Raw genomic sequence first — 15912 nt, 5'->3', positions numbered from 1 at the left:
GTTAAAAATTACAAATTTGCAATTATTTTAAGAGTAAACAAGTGTAGAGCGTTAAAGATATCACCTGGTAAATTATTCATAATACGTTTCGAATTTTCGTTTCACTGTTTTTTTTTTTTTTACAAAATATGTATATTATAAATTTAAATGAATTTTTAAGTCGTAGTACGAATTACATATGTAGGTAACCATTTAAAAATGACTAAAGTGTGTTACTTACTCGATTTTCAAGGTGATTTATTAATTATTAATGTTTGCATAAGAATAATAATAAGTGCAAAATTTATGCAAATGCACGCGTAGGTTAGTCGATCGAATATGACCCATATTTAACATATTATCTACACAAATTTTAACAGATATTATTTTGGCTTAAAACTTATTAAAAGTAGATCATGGTAAAAAATTAAAAACATTATCGTGTTTGAGTGGCATTTTTAACTAGGCATTATCGTGGCATTATCGAGTTAAAATAATAAATAAAATGGTGAAAAATATTGTCAGTTTTTACTTAAACAAATGATGACGTTTCATAGGTCATCGATAATAATGTAAAAAAAAAATCTGGAAATATTTTAGTAGTAATCTTCCCAGAGTCGCCGTTCTATAATATACTACGTATTTTGTAGCAGCAAATGTCTTGCGACTACACAATAATGTGAAAATCCTTTTATTTAAAAAAAAATAAAAGCTGATATGACGTTTTCTTTTTTGCTATTATCATTGCGATTTTTTTGAAGCGCTCTATTGGGAAAGATTAAGCGACGGTGCATAAGTATGAAAACATTTTGAATAGGTTCATAAAACTATAATATCACTAGCAGTGCTAGCTTATATTTTTTAAAAACTACATATCGCCTGTGCTCTGTTGCCGTTGAATTTTTATTTTTGTCGGAGTCGAGAATGGTAAAAATTTATGGAAAAACATTATCATACTGTTTTTTTAGAAATATATTTTGAATAAAAATATATTTGATTTTTTGAATAAAAATCTCAAAGCCAACATGGGAATTTTTTATTTAAATAACACAAGATAATTGATATAATAAACAGTTATTTAAAAAAACACATTTTTATTTAGCGCTTCAAAATTGTTTATTATTTACTACTTCGTTTTTATTTGATCGTTGGGTATAACCGGTATGTTTTTTTTAAAGATAACTTCTTTTTTTATTTTAAATATCAATTCAAATTAGGTAACTTAGAATAAGCATGACAGTTTTTTTTGTTACGATATTATGTAAGTATCTGTTTGCTTTTAATTAAAAAAAGTTTTTTCGTTAGAGGTTTTTCTTAAAATACTTTTTCATACAATTTCTCCGCGAAAAATAATATTCAGTTAACAAAAAATGTCGTATGAATTGGATTTTCTTTTAATGTCAAACAATTTATCTAATAATTTTTCAAAAACGTCTGGGTATTGACAGATATCTGATAATGTTATAGACCTTTGTAACATTAATATGCATATTGTTTTTCCTTGTTCCAATTGGAAAAATGTGACGTTTTTTAATTCAACGGATCAATCATCCGTACCATATTTTTGAATTTAATTTTGAAAAAAGTTACAGTTGGGGGTTTTTTTTATTTTCGATAAACCTTCCCGGTTACCAGGCTATGATGAGTCTTGTATATAGACAACAAACTTACTCGAGATCAAAAAACTAATTTACGTTTTCTATATTATTTTGAACATTATTTTTTTCGATTACATTTTAAGTATCGCAACTTTTTCCACGGTTATATAATATTGTATATTATAAAGTTATTTATATATTATTACTTTGCGCATAATATCATAATATATTTGTGTAGGTATTACACTACACTTTTTTCGTTTTTTTTTTAACCTCGTGCCAAGTTTTAATTTTAATGACAGCTGTGCCTAATGACGTAGGTACAAGCTTGTCGTTTATGATAATATGATATATGTTTAAAACGGTGCATTTTCAACGGTTTTCTTCGATAATTATTTCCGCATTAGATACATCAGACTCGAACGCTGGTTAATCACACACACCGATATAGCGCTCGTCATTTTTGCCGTTAAAATACACATATTATTTGATTCGTCTTCAACCCGGTCTACACGTGAGCGTTTTAAAATATTATTATTATTATTTTCAGCGGCCAGCGTTGAACTTTAGACCGAAAGAAACACATTAAATGCATATGAAACAAATAAACTTAATTTTTCTACGGTAGTATGACTTTTAATCGCACCATAAAAAAATTAATAGGTAATAAAACTAATCCGGTTAAATAGAGCAAAAACCATTCGGTTGGACAGTTTGAGACTTGATTGAATAATTTTATTTCGGACCGTGTAATTGGTTTCACGTCAAAGTGATTTCCGCTTCGATGTGTGTCGCATAACTTTTCTACTTAAAACGAGTTTTTTGCCTATAAAAAAGATCTGCCGCCCACATTAGAGTGAATTAACGAATGAACGCGATTACGGTCTCTCGTGCACGGTTGAGCGATTTTTAGTTTGAAACCAATATTGATCCGCACCTTAATATTATAATTCAATCGAAAAAAGAAATTTGATACAGCGTGTTGGCCAAAGGAGAGGAACACGATTTTTTTTTTAATCCTACGACTGAATGACTTAATACGCATATGTTGGGGAATTTAAAAAAGGTAAACCTCTTTTGTGGGACTTAAAAAATCTAAATCTTTACTGAAAAATATTTTATCATGAATAATCTATAACTAGTAATTTTTACATACAGTTTGTATGTGTATTCATCAACATTTATGAGTATAAATAATCAAAAACTTAGTTCATAGTTAAAAAATTGTTGGACAAATTTTAGATTTGACTGAACAACGTCGTTAAGATTCCGAAAAATTCCGTTAGAGTGCGCATAGAGTATTAGTTATATTAATTACTCTTATTATCTTAAACGTTTGACCCGTAAAACCTATGATTGTTGTATGAATAAATATAATAAAATATAAATGTTGTCAAACAATATTTGGATACTGGACTATATTGATTAGCAAAATTTAACTGCATCGACATTTCCAAGTTAATATTTATGTAATAACTAAAATTCTCTACTTCGTTATCGTGTATATTAAATAATATATATTAAGACTAATTCTTAAGCCACATAAGTTTTTTTTTTGTTGTTTTAAATTTGTTTCGTTTCGATTAACTGAACTCATTTGAACAATAACTATAATAAAACAAAGTTACATTGTCAACTAAACTTATATATACTTTGACATTCGAGCTTTACGAGGCTTCGTTTATTCGTTACTGTCTACTGATATATTTTTTTTATTCTACTAACAAACAAGTTGTATTAAGTTAGTTAAAAGCCTTTAAGAGGATTTATTATCGCCAATACGTTTAAGTTTTCACAGTAGAATCGAGAGTTGTACAAATGGAAAAAATAAAGTTTTTTCTTAGTAAGTAGAGATTTTAAGAAAAGGTGGTTTTTCAAGCTGTGTCTAGACTTAAAACCAGTGAGTTAAGACATCCACATATCCGCAAATAAATAAGATTGTGGTTTTAATAAAGTTTGTCAACTTTCGAGTGCACTTGTATGAATACAATATTCTGATCGATTTCATCATTTTGAATATTATAAGGGGGTTTTGGTAAAAACATTTTGTGTTTCTCCTATTCGAAAAAAAAACAGAATTTAAGGTTAATACCTCACATATGAAGTCTGATACCCAATAAGCTTACAATTTTTACAACTCGTCGATAAGTCACCTACGTCAGACTAGAATTTGACGTGCCCTTGATTTATGATGATTTATGGTGTTTATTTAAATTACATAGTATCATACCATGTCGGTTTTTCGTTCGCCATTATTTGTTTACCTTTATTTGTTGCCTTGTTAGAATTTTCAAAAAATGTAAATTTCCGTGTTATGTATTCCGAGTCAAGTACACAGCGTACACACACTACTAGAATGAAAGATGATACATTACATTATATAATATAATATAATAATATGGTTTGTTTATACTCGAAGAGAATGGGGATTGAATATATTTTTCTTATGGACGATTTTGTACGTGAATATACTTTAAATATATACTTATATTTGTCGGCTTTCCCACATATTACAATATAATGTATTATTTATATTAGAAGAGTCCTAAAAAGAGTTAAAAAAAATATATATATTACCATTTATGAGATTTTTTTAAAAATTATTTGGATCGAGCAAGAAGTTTGGAACAGATAAAATTACAGTTACAAACGATTGTACTAATTTTTTCTCTTTTTGTGTATTTTGTAATGTTAAAAGCGATAAAGTCATATTAAGTCGGTCAAACTTACTTTAGAAATAATTCAATACAAATAAATTGAGATAACCTCCATTTAATTCATTTAGTTCACTACTTGACTTGGAATTTATTTTGGATATTTTAGTCTGAGTGTCTAAAGTGACACAAAGAGTGTATTTGGGTAGTATATTATATTTTTAAATATATTACTCTGAATGGAATGAAACAACGAATAGCGACATAACTCTGATGTGCCGAATGTAGGAAAAGTCTAACGAACAAAAGCATTACTGTAGCTATTATATTGTAGCTAGTATGTTTTAAAAGCAAAACATAGTAACAAGTTCAAAGGGTTGCAATAAGACATTTATAGTAGGTACCTGGGAAACTTGTAGCGCTTCCAGGCTAATGACATACGTTTTCAGACTTTGTTTTCAACTCTACTTAATAATATGTCCGTCCTTGATAATAATAACATCAGTCCAAACTCAAAAGAAAATACAAATTTGCGATACATAGAAAACCAGTCCGAGGGTCCTTTGCCTAGTACTATTATTGACAATATTGTTTGCACAAAACCTTTTATAGGTAATTGTCAATAAAAACGTCATCGTGATCGCTTGATTTTCTTGTATTTTTTTTGAAGCCTGAGGAAATGAAATGGATATTTTTTCCACTGATCTCTTCAAGTCCATTTTTTTGGGTCAAAAAGACTTGTTTGTTAAACTGTAATTTTATCACAAATCACAATATAACTATAACACTTTGTATTCAAAGTTCCACAACTTGTGCTTTTTCGAATTTTTAGTTTTGTCTCGTTTAATTTGATTTTGCCTGTATAGAGGTATATTAGCGGTATTGTTTGCTAAAGTTTTATTTGAAAATTAACTTGGAACATTCGCATTTGTGTTGTAGTTTAAACATGGTCTTGAAAATTACTTAGATCTGCACTTGAATTGTCACGTGAGTTTTTATTTATTTTGTGTAATTTTACTGATGAGTAACTAGTTCCTTGTGTAATTGTGTTTGTTATATCAAAATAGTCGAATTGGAGAGCACGGGTTTACATTATAGATATGTTTTCTCTATGCACTTGACCGCTTTCTCCGTTTGTACCACTCACAATTACACATCCTAACTTAAGTACTACAATCAGTGAGTTAATAAAAACGGACCCACACTCGTTTTCAAGTAACGTGGAATGTATTAATAATAATTATTTCTTGACAAAAAATAATAAAAAACCATAAAAGTAATGTTTTACCTGACAAAATGCGTGTCCTGAATAATTATCGACTAGGCTTTTTACTGTCTAGTTTTTATCAATAGAATAAATTTAAAGCAAACTCATCTTCCTCTTGTACTTAACATTTTTCACTTAATTACTTAGGGCCGACAACTCGAGTCTTCAGCGTCCAAATAAAATCGTCTGTCATATTCTTCACTTACACATACTTATCGACCGTCTTTATACCATTTCAATTACTTTTGGGCACCTTTTTTTTTTTGTTAACTTTCTTCAAACTCTTCTTATTCCTTTCACATCCATTGCCGTTAACACTCTTACTTTATTTCTATGTACGTCGATGAAGACTATTTTGACGTTATGATCATTTATGTATAAATGAAAAAAAATTACTTTAAACTATTTATGTTATTTTAGTTGTTAATTGTTATCAGTTTGTTAGTGTATATTCTTAGTTGTAACATGGGAGTTGGAACCTACTTTGCCACATTAATATTAATTGCGTGTAGTACCCGTTTATATACATAAATGTCCATTTAAAATTATACGTATATAATATAAAAATAATACAACATTAGTACATGGCCGTAAGGGTGTGTTCTAGATTATTTCTGTTGTTATTGTTATTTAGACATTCAAATAAATAATAAATAAGTTTGTCATAAATTATCTGATAAAAAATTATTTTTTCATTTGTTGTTTCATCCAAGCAAAAATGTATTCAAATAATGCCCAAAGCATGCGCATTATAATAAGTGTTTAACAGTACAACATCTCTATAATGTATTTACATTAAAATATCATAAATTATGTATATGTATATTATAATTTTTGAAAGTAAGAACACCATGATTTACTATGCAAAACGTGATGATTGAAAATTGCAATTTTCTCTTTGAATACATTTATACGAGTGTCTAATTTCGTGACTAATGGTGATTTAACGTTTAAAACAAATAGTACCGCTTTAATTTAACGCGTACAAATATTATTATTATTGTAATTACACTTTCGTCTTTCACTCGACTGCGACACCTCCATATCGAAGAAGTGAGTGTCATATAACTTGAAAAAACACGAAAAATAGTTTTTTCAAAAATAACTACAAAATTGGAACCCAAAGATATTATTTTTCTATTAAATAAATAACTGCTGGGCGACCGAAATAGGTGCATGCTGCTATATGATGAGTGATGACTCATCGCTGTTCATTAGTGGCTACTTTCTTTGGGCTGGTCTGGAGAAAAAATTAGTCTCTCTTTTGCCCGTAACCTGTTTGGTCGGCAGTGTTCAGTTGTTGATTTCAATGAATAAAATTAGACATTTTACCTCCTAGTGTGTCTGATGGGTAAATTTGAAAACTAGATAAATTGCATACGGGAAATTGAAAAACGAATCGTGTAAAAGAAAACGGTTTTCCATCTTGTGTGTATCGTTTAACAGCGTCTATTCAGATCTAGGTCATACTTTTTTCGTGTATCAAAGCTTTTATTCGGCTGCCGTATTAATTTGACTGAAATTATCGCTACAATCCGAAAAAAAAACTAACCGACCAACTCGTTTGAGAAACGCGCAGCCACGATAAGTTTTGGGCAAAATTATCAACTAAACAGCTGCTATGTAAATATACATAGTTTGTTTTGTGTCGCAAGAGTGTAATTTATGTTTATAAGTAGCTATTCACTTTGGCATCAAAACGTACATCGGACTATGTGCTTAATAATTGTAATCAGAAGTGAGGTTTTTTTTTGGGGAGGGGGGAGGCACTGAGCACTAGTTTTGAGACCTGAGGGATAGTGTATATTATTTGAAAACAGTTGACGGGTTTCGTGCCCACCCCTCTCTGCTAGTACCATGTGGAAAAATAGTTCTTTAGATGGCCAAAACCATACTTTCGGTTAAATTTCATCGGATTCATTTGGCCATTCGCGTCCGTCGAGCAAAGTAATATGTCGCGTTGTTATTGTTATTAGAATAAAAAGAAAAAACAAATTAAAAAATCACTATTACAGTCCTTCGCAGACGATTGTACCGAAAAAAACAATAATAACAATAACAGGTACAATCGACGTGTAAGGTCAAACCCGACTGTTTTGACTCGGATCGGCCAAGAGCATTATTGTTATTATTATTATTTTTTTTTTTTGGAGGGAAACCGCGCCGCCGTTCTTGACCTCGGAGCGGCGGCCGCTGTACCGGTTTCCCTCGCATAAAAAGAAGTAACCGCCTCTCCCTTTCCCAAAACGAAATCAGATGCTGTGCGAAATGCCGCGTAGGTACGAAACGTCGCGCGACGGCCGATACGCCGCCGTTGTAGGTCAGCTATGCGGCGGCGACGGCATAGACGAACACGTATAATAATATTACACGAACCCCGTGTAGATATGACCGGCGATATTATTATACTACATTACGATATGATATATAAAATGACGGTCGTGTAGCGCAAGTGCGTGCGGCGGCGGCGGCACTACAGTCTACACGCTTGTTTTGATGGTAACCGGCGCGGTGGGGGTACGGCGTAACCGGCCGGCGCGGCGGTGTAGAAAACGCGGGCCGAACCGGTTGCGCGACGTTGCCGGTCCGTGCAGCCGACGACGTTTCTGACCGGAACGCGTTTACCGGCGGCGACCGAATATGGCGGGGACGTCCTCCTACCCGGTTCCACCGTACTCGCCGCGTGTGTGAAACGTTCTCTCTCTCGCCGACTCGCCTGTAGTGTAGTACAGCGAGCAGTCCTCTTCCATCTATATTATTATTATTATTATTATTATTATTGTATACCTGCGTGCCGTGCGCTGTGGTGTGCGGAGCGCGCGCGTTCAGTTTTGTAACGTGGCATCCCCGGACAACAGGTATAACACACGCGCGCGGTGATAACACCAGGATTTCGAATTTGGTTATAAAAAAAAAATTCATTTTTCACCCCCCCATCGACGGGGGTTACTCATTGTCCCCCGGCGAGGTCGTCGAGTATATTATTATTTCAGCAGTAGTGCGGTGCGGTCGACAGTGTGCCGGTATAGTGTTGGTGGTCGTAGTAGTGGTGGTGGTGGTGCGAGATTTTCGGTTTTCGCGGTGCCGGCCGGTTCGGTGCGGTGCGTCCAGTGCGATCGGTTTGCGCGGTAAGTGCGAATAAAAGCAAAATTTACCGAAAATATTATCGTTACCGGTGTCCCGTCGCCGTTACCGGCACTGGCAAGTGTTGTGTCTGTATCGATATCACAAGAAGTATCACGCGTTGCGCGCCGCATCGGTGTCAATAACCGACAAGTGGGACAGCGGCCGCGCGCGTCGTCCGGCGTCGGCCAAGAAGTTTCTCCTTTTAAACGGATAGCCGCCGCCGCCGTCGTCTTGGTGAGGAGAAAGACGGACAACGCGGACATTCTAAGGACGCCGCCACCGCCGTTGCGTGTACCGGTCAGTTTCCATATTATGTATAACATAAAATATATAATATGATATTATAATATGTCGTACATGTCCACACCTGGCACCCCCCTCCCCTCTAGACGGATATCCAACCTTTTATTAACGAGTAAAGTATAGGCGAATTTTTGCAAAATCTTAATTTAATCTATAGTGTGTATTTTTTGTTAGATATAATTTTCTAATTTTGTCACACTATCACAGTTGTGTCTATAGAGAAAATTGCAAAACCAGTGTCTTGGAATTGTTGTGAAATCACACAATTTTCACAAAAAAATAGAGGTGACCTTTATCTGCGCCTAAGCATTTTTTAATTTTCACTAACTCAACCCTTAGTATTTTTAATAATTTATTGAAAAAAACCTAATTTAAAAAAAAACGCATAGAAAAATATTGTTTGATCTATGATAAAGTTGTCTAATACGCTAAGCAACAGATAATATTATCGTGCTCAATTTTCCGATGAAAATTTGGTGAATTTAGTACTATCAACGCTCCTACAGTATTCATTCTCGTAAACCCTGTTTTCACACCACAAATTACGAGTGGGTAGCGTACTCATAGGTCTTGGTACGCTTAATTAGCATTTACAACATCGAAACATTGGATCCGAAAACGTAATTTAGGTAGGCTAAGTTTAGGTAGTTTCGTCTAAATTTTAAGGTGGGTTGAGGTAAAAATTCTATGTTTAAATTTGCAATTTCAAAAATCATTAACAGCGTGGAGGAAAAATCTTAAAATGCATAAAAGGTGGACGGGTGGCTGTATTTATGGTTTTGACGCTTTTATTTTTAACTCTGTAGACTATTTAATAAATATTAAGACGTCCTCGAGAAAATACGAAGCCTAATTCGGGTTCGACAAAACAAAAATAGATGTATTTATGGTTCTCGTTCCAATATCTTTCTTTTAGTGTAATTAAACGAGTAGATGAAGGGAGTAAACGCTGCTGTCTGCCATTAGTCCGTTCGGTTTTGATTGAACCGTTAAACCTTTTTTTTTTTTTTGGCTCTTGGGTTGCGTATGACCTCTAGTCGACCCTTAAGACGACGGGATTTTTATGACGTGGTTTTTTACTCGTTGACGCACCAAAGAAACTGATGGTCATCGACGCGGGCACGGTATAGCTATTTTCAAAGAAACTCCTATAGTAGTAACAAGACAAGATTAAACGGAGAGAGAGAGAGAGAGAGAGAGTTTGAGTATGTATTATTTTTTTCTATTATATTTTTTGGCGAAATATTTTCCAATACGTTGCCCGGTCCGGCTAGTCAAGTCTATCATCACATTGTCACGATGTCAACGTGGCGACGTGAAATTAACGTCGTCTCTTCCATTATAGTTGCTCGGAATTCTAATAACACATGTCCAGAACTCATGTCCGGAGGATTTTAGCGCACAAAAATTCTAGTCCGGAGGCATTTCTAAAAAAAAAAAACCCAATGACCGTGAGACGGCCGACCGATGAAGTCTCCGGACACGAAGCCATCCGACGTTTCCAAATAACAATATACTTGGGCTTACTTTGTGTACGGCCTGGTTTATGGATTTTCGTGCGATACACCACGATTTTGTGGTTATGTCCGTCTAATCGAATTACAAGCCCGTTTGTTGTGATGACGATGACGATGATGTGGAAAACCGCTAAATCGTTTCACGGTCCTCCGATTGAGTTAGGTTTTTAGAACCGAGTGAACCTGTGAACAGATTAAATCGAATCTAGGATAGATTGATCGCAGAAAAATAGATAATTCCATAGCCGACGGAATACAAAGTACCTATAGATAAAAACCGTTGTGTGTCTTCACCTCAAACCTCTTATATAATGACCATAACGACTGCATTTACAGGCAGTGTTTGAAAGTAATAGGATTGTTGAAAAGGATCTGTAAGGACTTCTTTGAGAGTGCTTTATTGGGTCCGGGTTAGGTCGATCTTCAAAAGCTGTGTTTATAGCCTGGAGCCCTGCTCAAGTGGATTAACTAGGAAAATTCGAAATCCAATTTTTGCGCTTTGTGGCGGTTAGATAAAACACGAATATCTCGAATTTAGTATGTTATACACTGATGTGATTTTGTTATCCATATAAATTAATCGAGAGCATCCCAGACTGTCCAGATCTGCTCGAGTGGTGAAAGTAAGAGTTTTGAAAAATAAATATCACATCAAACCTACCTGTTGTAGTGCCACCGAGTAAACACAATTACAAGTTATGGCCTCCTCTTCTTTGCTAATAAAATTGTAGATTCATTTTATTACAGCTAATAAAAATGTATGTAAATAATTTGTCTTTTAGTTTAATGTTGTTTGGGCTAATTTATAAATTAGGGACACTAAAATAAATTGTAATTTATTGACGCAACTCTTAATCTTCTTGTCTTCGTTTTATGTATTCATTCCTTATATTATGTCTGACCTAGTCAACTCACTCCACACATTCGTCCCGACATTCTCATGTCAGTCACTTCAATTTTCCTAACATCTCTCTTAATCAATGCTCAACACTCACTCACTCCGTGCATCGTGGCTGCGGCCTTACTTGTTTAATACAATTTTCCTTTCACTTATAAACGGCACCTGCCAGTCGCACAACAACAGTTAAATAAAAAAGCACACAATAAAAGCGTGAAGTGATCAACCGTGTAAATGTATCAACGTAAATACCATCCTTTGTACAATGACGAAAATTGCTGCTTAAACAAAATGTGTATCTTAATTATCAGATGAGGTCAGATTAGGTATCTGCTAGAACCACGAGTCATGACAATACCAAGACCATGGTGATTGATACCTGACAATAGACCACACTCAAGTTCGTCGGTGTCGATAGTGCAATAATTGCGGTAGTAGATGAACAGCTGTACTCGGTTTTACATACATAACTTGAATAAACAACCACAGAATTATTTCGGTATTCGAGCGTTTTCGAGGAGATAATTGTTTCGACTAGATGGAGAGGCTATATCGCGATTTTTCATGTACCGTAATAATATTGTACGGGGTTAGGTTGAGTAACGAAAAACTTTGTGACAAATAAAATTCGCGTTTGATAATCCGGAGGTGTTGATGCCCAAACGTCTTAATGTATCTGTATAGAAAAGACCACTGGGCACGGCGGAACCATTTTAAAAAGAGAAGGTCCATTGAATTTCCAAAAAGTAACGGAATGTTAAAAAATAGATGTCAGGCTATAGCGCCGATCGTTATAAAAATTATCTAAAAAATAAAAAACTTAAAAAAAAAGCCGTTTAAAATAAATATATACATATTATGTTGTATATATAATACATATTATATACATTGTATATATTTGTTTTTATGTTGGTAGTAGTTTTAGATAGCTGCGGCGGCCGTCAAAGGTGAACCGACCGGTTAGGGTTTTCATTAAATATAAACGCTCGTTCGGCGGCAAAGCTTTCCGTGTTACTTTCAACCATTAACTTTAGTGTTGTTTAGTGTTTTTTTAATTTTGCTCGCATTACCGGATTGGATTGTCGACCCAAACTAATGGATCTGTTTAATCATACCGCTGACAAAACGTTAGGTAGGGTGGATTACTGTATTTATATATACTGAAGTAAACACATGGCGATTGCTTCCCAACGCACTTTATTATCAGACCGTACCGGTTAGGTAAACATAACGTTGCCCGGCCGATGAAAACCGCGCGGATCGATTGGCCAGAGGGTACAATAGTCACCACTTAAATAAATTAAATTAAAAAAAACAATAACAATACAAAATATGTTGATAACTAAGTACGAAATACCATCTAACCGACCTATTGGGGTGTCGCGTGGGATTAGTAATAATATTGTTGTTATTGTGTTTGTAACGTGAACTCTCGATATTGGCAAACGTATAGTAACATTATGATGATATTAAAAAAATATATATAATAATTATAATTATTATTATTATTAATATTTTAGATGAGTCATGCGGTCGTAATACGCCCCCAGTACACGCGATATAGTGTTTTTTTACTGGATAATAGTAATAAAAGGTTATTTTGTGTGTGTGTGCAACCTAACATAACAGTGTTTTTTTTGTTGTTTTTGAAAAGGGACGACGTTTTCTAGGTACCTAGTTTAGTCGGAACTGTCCGGACGTTCAAACGCTACGCGAACAAGGCGAGTTAAAAAAAAAATAATAATAATAATTATAATTGTGGTTTTTTTAACGGTAAAAAAAAAATTGTATTCCAACGCAGTTCCAGTCCAAAGAGTAGGGTGCATAAGGACGGCCCACGGTGTTTCAATGTCGGACCTGGTTGTCGGGTAAATATAACTTCTTGAACTTTAAACGGCGAAGTCGGAAGTATTTATCGTTTTGGGCGGTAAAAGTTTGGAAAACAAGAAAGGCGACCCACCACACCTCGTCGTTTAGTACAATACGGGGAGGTGGATACGGTCATTTTTCAGGATAAAACAGCTTTTCGAGACAAAAAGCGGATAAATGCGATTTATGGTTCAATTTAATCTTATCACCGAGAAATATCCTACCCCGAAACTTACCCCCCCCCCCGGCCACTGTCCACCCAGTACAGTGTGTATAACCCGAACAAACGCGCCGATTACAAAATATCGGCTAACGTCTCATACTTAGTCGAGCGGTAAATCTCCAAAAAGTAAAGTGATAAACGTACGATTATTGTTATGATAATCCAATGGCGGAGTGGCCAGTCTGGGAATGGGGATTTTTCAGTTAGCCTGAATTATTTAAGAGCTGGGTGGCATTGGCTGCGATACAGAGGGGACATAGGTGTATTCGAAACACCGTAAGTCCAAATTGGCATTTGTAAATTGGTTATATTCACTCACTTAACCTTACCGTGACTTTCTCAAACCTTGTACCTCTTAATCCCAATGAGTTAGATTTTTTTTTTTGTGAATTGATGTAATGATATCTTTACATGATTACACATTATAGTCCCTAATATAGTTGAGATACGTATCTAAAGTATTCAGTGCAATACCATATTCGTATTGATCCCGGCCTGAACTTGGCTCTCACTCAGCCTCTTTTATTGTACCTACAGTTATAACTCAGACTTGTATTGTGTATTTGTTTATCTAATTCCGATTTATGCCCATTTCGTTATACATATATATATAATTTTTTTTATACCTTAGGCGTTCCACACCTGTCTGCGTGGCGGGCTACCGCCTCGACCCCTTTTGTGGAAAATGTTAATTCAGTTTTATAATCACAACCGACAACAAGGGTCGTGCGGCGGTCGATTATAATAATAATAATAATAGTCGTGTGTGTGTTTTACATAATATATTATACAGAGTGTGTCTTTTGGTTGTTTCCCCAACCCTTTCTGGAGCGTCGCGTGTCAAAATGCCATCGACTCGTATCGATTTTTTACCGTTCACTTGGGTACACCCTTAGTTTTTATTTTTTTTCAACTCCTAGTGACCCAAAGGCAAAACACAACACTCGCGGATGACGTTTTTTTTTTAATCGATTCATCGACCTCGTTCTTTATTGTTGTATTTAATTGTTTTTTCATACGGTTTTGTTCGGCCAGTATTGTTTGATGTCATCTTTGTCCATTGTTGTGTACAGGTACACGTCTTGCGCAACGAGTAGAGTGAGTGAAAGAGAAGATTGAGAAACGGTTGCACCACACGGGAACGACCTAATTTTTTTTTTTCATTATTTAAAAAGAACCCATCTCGAATTACCATGATTATCATTCAGATAACATTATATTACGATCAAGACCCATCCTCCGGTAATCCATACGCGTTACCCCTGGCGGTTTACAGGTAGTGTGTTTATGGTTGCTGTTATTATTATTGTGGTAGCCCAGCCGTGTGGCTTAAGGTGTCCTAGAATCCGCCTACCCGTTATTATCTCATACACTTATATTATATATATGGGCCGACCTCCCTTCGAAGCTATAAATCTAGTTAAACGCCGCCCTCGAGTCCATAGACAATGTAAAAATATATAGTACCGACAAAACCAATATAATTGACCGTACGTCTTGTTGTGTGTCATAAAATACATATCTCGCATATTTGTTTCTTTACAAGGCGTTGCTTATACCAAGACGCAGAATTTTTTTTGGGATTTGGATAATTTTTCCGTTTTACCATGGTATGTATACCATGTTATATATAATTTGAACACTAAGCGAGTACAGTTATGCTTAAGTTTTGCACGGTGGGCCTCATTTAAATTAAAAAAACTCCTCCGCTTATTTGTACATAAATTAATGTTTGTGTTACTCTTGTTTTGGTTTGAAACAGTCGCGTTATCTAGTCCTAACCGATTAAGAATGCGCCACGCCACTATTTTTTTTTAAGACATTTTCAGAAAATGTATTTACTTTAAGGAATCGAGCAGGGTAAGTACGTTAGGTTGTATAGTTTTTCATTATTAGTACTGTGTTGAGGATTTCTTAATGGGAGCTCATTTTTTTTATCAGATTATACCGTCTGTTAATAACGTTTTTCGCCAGGAGCTCATCTACATACTTACCAAGGCTTTTTTCGGAATTAGATTTTGAAAAATGCGAAATTCTACCAACTCCAAAGATTTTTTTATTTTATTAATAGGTAAAATATGAGCTAAATCTGTACAGTTTCTCAGGAAAGTGGATTCTCCCGCGACATGCTTTATACGCAAACACATCTTAAGTACGTATCATATATATATTTTTTATTTTGTCGTTGAAAAGCGTGAAATGTCGCGTAGAAAGTAAAACGGATTTCTTTTCTCTATCCCAGTGTGGTAAACTTGTTTTTTTTTTTTACAAATCACTAGACCGGCATATTGATTTCTTTGAAATATCACTAATACTCGTCGGTCGGTACAAATGCGGTTGTTAATATTGTGACCCGCATTTTCGGCGTTTGGTTAGGTTTTTTGGAGTAGTCAAAAACTAGTTTCGCTTGTATTAGTCAGTGTAAGCGGTGTACATAATCAACGTTGACCGGTTGCTATGTTATAAATTGCCGGCCAG

General features: G+C 34.7%; 1 protein-coding gene across 1 annotated transcript in view; it reads left to right on the top strand.

The window, feature by feature from the left end:
• The first annotated feature begins 8215 nt into the window (after positions 1–8215).
• Positions 8216–15912, top strand: part of LOC126834384 (apoptosis-stimulating of p53 protein 2-like) — a 106661-nt gene continuing 98964 nt past the window's right edge. The window contains exon 1 of the mRNA XM_050566259.1: positions 8216–8921. The gene's annotated coding sequence lies outside the window, so the exon portion shown is untranslated. The remainder of the gene's footprint in view (positions 8922–15912) is intronic.

The sequence above is a fragment of the Adelges cooleyi genome, unplaced genomic scaffold (genome assembly GCF_023614345.1).
Source record: "Adelges cooleyi isolate 19-005CV unplaced genomic scaffold, UGA_ACOO_1.1 ACOO_flye_CR_arks_rails_tigmint_CR_PRNA_21, whole genome shotgun sequence".
NCBI lineage: Eukaryota > Metazoa > Arthropoda > Insecta > Hemiptera > Adelgidae > Adelges > Adelges cooleyi.
This window is presented reverse-complemented; position numbering and strand designations above follow the sequence as displayed.